Below are 6,000 nucleotides of genomic sequence, written 5' to 3'. Positions count from 1 at the left end.
TTTATACTGATTTTGCAGGCACAGCTGTGTTAAAATGGTTGTGTTACAATGGCAAGTCCCTGGAAGAGAGCAGATGGAAGGAGGAAGCTGGACATCCAGTGACAGATCTTCCAGTGAAAACACACTGCCTTCCACGCAACTTACAAGGGCACTGGCTGGCCAGCAGTGGTATCGCATTTATGGCCATCTTCTTTATCAGGCCACCAAGGTCGATCACCATCCAGTCCTTGTGCAGCACATGAGACCACAGGAGACTCTCACTTGGTCCCCTGGCTTAACACAAATGTAACTCATTCACCTCTGCCTGAAGGGTTTTGGTGGTGGCAAAACCTTACCCTACACCAGCTGTTTAATTCCAGATATTTCAGGGCGCTTCTAAAAATATTTAGTAGTAACATCTACTAGATCAATGGAGTGTTGCCAAAGTACTGGAGTGAGACCAGTGCTCCAGCCAGGCAACAATCTGCCTCACGCAGTGACAGAAAGCAATGCTGCCTTGGGAACCCACACAACCCAACCACCTTCAGCTGTCCTTTCTTCTTCCACTTCTGGGCCCTGCACCAGAAAGGATTGAAGGCTCCCCAGTAGAAAAGTGACTCTTTGCCCGTTGGCAGGGAGGTGACTTCTTATGGCCACCAGTTGTGGAAAGGCGGGATTTTTGATAGAGAGCAGCTGAGCGCTGCTGAGGGAGGGATCACCAAAAGGGATCACCTTTTTCCCGTACGGCCTGCCGTGAGAAAGAACAAGCCTATTCCCCCAGATCCGGCACTACGTGACCCTCAGCGGCACACGGAGCGAAGGCCCGGCCCTCGGCCTCCCTCCCAAGATGGCGGGCGCCGCCCTCGCCTCAGCGCCCCCCGCCCCAGCGCGCGAGACCCGCCCGCCACGGGCACGGCCGAGCGCCCGCTCCGCTCCGCCGGGGGAGGGGCGGGAGCGCGCACGCACGTGAGCGCCGGCGGCTCTCCGGCAGTCGCTGTATCCCGCGCTCCCATTGGCCGCCGGGCGAACCTTTCACCTTTTACCCGGCTGCGGCCGCCAATCGCCTGCGTCCTCTCATAGCGTGTGGGGATGCGGGGCGTGCGGACTGCGCAGGGCGGAATTCTCGGAGCGGGGTTGCGCCGCGGGCGCTGGGCGGCCCCCGTTGGTACGGGCGGGAGGGGCGGGGGCGGCGCTCCGTTTGCGTAGCGCCGGCCGTAGCGCAGGGGCAAGGGAGGGAGGGGGAGGCCGTCCCGGGCCCAGGTGAATGGAGGGACCTGACAGCTGCGGGGACTGAGGCGGCGGCGGCGGGGAAATGGCGGCGGCGGGAGCACAATGAGACGCGGCCTGTAGTAGGGAGAAGCGCCGGGCTGGGTCCGGTCCGAGCAGGTAGGAGATGGCGCGCCGGGAGCTGCATGGCGGCCGAGCGCGGGTGTGTCGCGCCCGCTGGCCGCAGCTCCCGCGGCCCCGGCGCCGCCGCCGCCGGCGGGGTGGGATGGCGGCAGCGCGTCCCTCCCTCCCGGGGCCCGGGCGGTGCTGCCCCGCCTCCGCCCCAGCGGCCGCCGGCGCCCGGGCCCCGCGATCGGCCTGGGCAGCTCCCCCGGCGCCGGCGGGGCCCGCTCGGCCGGGCCTTGCTGCGGCCCCGCTCGGCTTTGTCTGTGAGCGGCGCCCCCCGGGCAGCCGCGCCGGAGCCTCCCGGGGCTCGGGGCCCTCCCGCCGTGTCCGGGAAAGCAGTGGCGGGTGGTGAAGCAGTTCAGACTCAGCAGTGCTGATGTTAAAGGCGGTGTAAAAACGTCTTGGCTCTTCTTTGCTTCCTTTCCGTCCTTTTCCAGGGTAAATTGTAGGCAGCAAGATTAAAGGCAGACCTTCTGCTGTGTGGATGTGCGTGAAAAGTGCAAGGTTAAGAGACATATGTTTTTGCACAGGACTTTGTTGCTGTGTTAGGTAATATAGATGTAGCCCGCATGAGTAGAAAATAGGGGTGGTACTCATATATAATAAAAAAATGGTATTTTTTGTGTGCATTACGCTTAATCAGAATTTAGTGGTTCAATAAAAGTGACTCTCAAAGTGAATAGTGAATCTCGGTTACCTGCTGACAGTCCAGAGGATGTTTCGCACTTCAGATCAGCTTTGAGTATTTTTGATGTTAAGATTTTGGTCTTCAAATTAGGTGGTTGGCTCAAGTGGGGAAAGTGTGTAGGTTGGGAGATTGTCTTCCGTTTTCTTTCCGTAAACGTGTTAATCAAAAGTTACCTTTGCAGACACTCAGTTTGCCCTGTTTTACTGTATTTTATGTGTTTTCTTTAAATAAGTCACTCTGGATGCTCTGTTGAAATGCTGACTGCACGTGCGTGTTCTGTAGGTGGAGGTGGTGCTTGTTTTAGCAAGTTCATACAGACACTAACTGAAATTCATTTCATAACTATTCCTCTCTTAGAAGAGTCTTTCTTATTGCCTATCTCCACACTGTGGTCCATGAACTTTGAAGATGCTACTAGCAGTTTTCAGCTGGAAGGTGTTTTTTTTTACATGTTTAATAATTGGGTTGTTACTTTATTAATTGGTAGGGTTAAAAATATGTATATATTTATTCAGAAGCATTGACCCTGAATTAGCTACTGCTGTTCTTCAAAGCATCCTGATAATTCCGTTCTGTGAAAGTGGCAGGTCAGTGCTTGGCAGCCACAAAGCAATTAATACGAGATTTAGCAATTAATTGAGAAGGCAGTGACATCAGTGTGTGATTGTATAAACCTGTTCTCAGCCCATGTGTTTAATATTAAATGCAGTTTGGGTATTTTCTCTTTATCTCCCTTCTAATTTAGAGAGGTTGTATTAGCCTAGGAGAAGTGTAGATGGAAAACTGACTAGGGCTTTTCACATGAGGAAGGACATACCAGTGAAGGGATAACAAACATCACAGAGGGAGTCATGAAGAAAGTAGAAGAGGGAAGTGTTGATTGATTGTTTGCTTGTTTCTCCTGTTTTTGAAGGATTTCTGTATCCTACAGACTGAACACAAATGCGATACTCCTTTACACTGTGTGTAACTGATAGATGTGGTGCATCAGTCTATTTGGAATGCCAGAAGTTTACCAGACAACTGAAACAATTAATTTGTAGTGAAATTCATCCCAGGCTCTAAAAAGCAGAGGATCTTTTCAGTCTTGGCAAACACAAAGGTGGCTGGTCCTTGGAAGGTACTTCTGCCTGCCCTGCAATTACACAGCTCCATGCATGTCCTCCACTTGTTACTGGTAGGGGGAAGCCAACCAAGCTGTTTTGTCTGTTATATTACACTAATGTTTTTCTTTTTCTAGGAGTTATACTTTTTTCTTTCTTTCTTTTTAAAAATACATTGTTCATCTGTAGCATACAAATGGAAAAAACCTAAAACCTGCCGTTCAAAAACAGATGTATTTTCATGTTTTTTGGTGGTTTGTTTTTTTTTTTGTAGACAATACATGTTTCTCCTTTCCCACCTCAAAAATGTGCAAAGTACTTTGCCACTTTTTCAGCAAAGTGTATGGATTTGCTTCAGCACAGGTGCTCAGAGTCTGAGTGTATCTGATCTATTCTGGCTTTCAGTATGAACTAACTAAATGTGCATTGATCTGTACTGAATGCAAATTACTGCAAACCAAATGAAAACACATGCATTCTTAAAAGAGCAAGGAGTTATTAAGCAGAATGGATAAAACAGCTGAAATAATTTGATTTCTCTTCAGATAAGCTCTAGAATAAAAGTGAGAGCAAGAATTCAGGAAGATTTTGAAAAGGATTCTGGGGCTTTAGGGTCGATGAGCATTACAGTAAGTGCCAAGACTACAGACAGGTTTTTACTTTGGGGCATAGGTTAATTTATTGATACCAAAGGGGGTTTTGCCTTTTTTGCTTTTATATATTCGCTATATTCTTTACATATATATTTGTAGCTCTGTAGCCTTTTATTATATTTGTAGCTGGTATTTTGCCTACTCCATTGGACAGAAAGACAAAAGAAATTCCCCAGTGGCACCAAGCCCTGGGGGTCCAAGGTTAGATCCTCCGGGAACTGCGGTCAAAATGACTTCTCCAGACACATTTTCATGAACAAAGTTTAGTTATTTTCCTAGGGGGAGTTTCAGAAAAGGGTAGAACCAGGGGGGAATTACCTCATCACCTATGTCTCTAATTGGGGATTCTTGTAGGTTATGCTAAGTTCTAAACATACAGAAATTGTATCTGCTTTATTTTATGTGTGCATCTTTGGCACTTTTCTTCCAGCATGTTGTGCACCATAAGGACCCTTGTAAAGATGACCCCTTTTTGTCACCTGTGTCTGGTTTGTGATTTTAGGGCCAGTGAAAAGGCATCACTATCAGGCAGCAAGTAGAGCTTCAGAACATTCTGAGATAGATTGTTCTGTTGTCCATAATTCTCTCTGACCTTTTTCCCTCTCATGTAGGTAATACAAACTAGGGGGTATGCTGAGCCTGGTAGGTTGTTGGCAGAACAGCAAGGTGGCTCCTGTGTCCCAGTGCCTGACTGTGACCAACCACCAGCCATCTGTATCCCATCACCTTCATGTGTTCAAATAAATTCTTCAGACTGATAGAAGTTTGGTTTTATTTATATAGATATTTTTAGGAAGTGCTACTTTTAAAGAAAGTAAAAGTATAATTAGAGTGTTGTACAAAACAGAAGCTTCTGTAAAATGGTTGGAATGTGCTTTTAGAATGCTATATCCTGAAGGCTAAGAATAGTTGGAGTAGATCAGAAGGCATGATTTTGCTTTACACCTTCTTGACGTCTATTTTTTCATCCTTTAGCCTTTTGTGAGTACCTTATGTATTGTGAGAAACCAGAAGAGAAGAAACTTGTTGTATAGTAAAAGCTAAAAGTTCATTTTTTAGCTGAAGTTACAGTCTTTTTTGGCATTTCAAGTTTTGGTGTCTAAACTGTATTGACTGGGGGGATATGGTGGCTTTAGGACTGCTACTAAAGTAAACATTCTAGAAGACTTAATCTAGAGAACAAAGTAGTGCCCACTTTAATGTGTGCCATATAATAATATTAGGTAAACTCTTGGTTTTGATAGTTCTTGCATGCTTAGCTAGTAACATAATGCATGTTGAGTAGTATATTTGGAATTCCCTTGTTATTTCTGCTCTGTATTGCAGACTGCATTAGTTCAATCAGTTTTCCATTGTATTTGTTACCTTCAAAATCATGCAGTCAAGAAGCAGAGAACTGAAACTTGTGTCAAGGAATTTACTTATTTTGCTGCACAGCTGGAGGTGTTGAAAGGCTGTTCTCTGATGGGAAAGAGAAGAAAGGGCAATATTTTCCAGTTTCTCCTGTTGTAAATACTCCTGGATCCAAGAGACTTCAGTGCTGCTTGTCGTGATCTTTCCTGAAGTGCAATACACTTGCCAGTTGTGATCTGTGTTTTGGTTGGCATGGGTGTTACTAGTGAGTTCCTTCTTACCAAGACAGAAAATCAAGAGTTCTCTCTTGATCTTTTGTAGTAGAAAATCTTGGTTTGCTGTGCTTTCTTCTCTTTATGTCAGGGACTCAGTACTTCTGTGATGTAAGCTGGCAGGATCAGTTTCTGCCCATGTTTTAAATATTCTGTTATTCTTTATAAAGGATTCATTCCTTTGGGTTCATTGAATGAGTGTGAGAGATCTGAGGAGCACCAGGGTGGTTTCTGACTTGAAGGGTTGGTTGCTGGAAACAGGTGGTCAGTTTGGGACTGACCCAAGCTGGCCTTGGGATTTTTCTTTGTTTGTTTTGAATATCAGTATCATTGTGTTTTTTCATTTGTGTAAATACACATATAAACATAAAAAAAACCCGACCCCAAATGCATGTTTGACCCAACCCCTTATTGTTAGTTATTAAAACCTGATTTCTGATGCCTGTGTCCTCTTTGGATTCTGATTCTTGATAATTTGTCAAGCCATGTAGCAGCCTTTTCCTCAGCTGAGATGCTAGTAAGTAGCTGGGTAGCAGTAAAGAAATTGGTCGTAAATATAA

The 6,000-nt window shown here is 46.3% G+C and overlaps 1 protein-coding gene across 3 annotated transcripts in view; it reads left to right on the top strand.

Annotated features, from left to right (window-relative positions):
* The first annotated feature begins 1,111 nt into the window (after window positions 1-1,111).
* The window catches only part of DICER1 (dicer 1, ribonuclease III), a 63,238-nt gene continuing 58,349 nt past the window's right edge, over window positions 1,112-6,000 (top strand). The window contains exon 1 of one of the 3 annotated variants that reach the window (XM_058025773.1): window positions 1,112-1,144. The gene's annotated coding sequence lies outside the window, so the exon portion shown is untranslated. Of the gene's footprint in view, window positions 1,145-1,257; window positions 1,366-6,000 lie in introns of those variants that run through there. The other 2 variants (XM_058025774.1, XM_058025772.1) reach the window with 2 other exon arrangements.

This window comes from Melospiza georgiana, chromosome 6 (assembly GCF_028018845.1).
Source record: "Melospiza georgiana isolate bMelGeo1 chromosome 6, bMelGeo1.pri, whole genome shotgun sequence".
Classification (NCBI taxonomy): Eukaryota; Metazoa; Chordata; class Aves; order Passeriformes; family Passerellidae; genus Melospiza; species Melospiza georgiana.
This window is presented reverse-complemented; position numbering and strand designations above follow the sequence as displayed.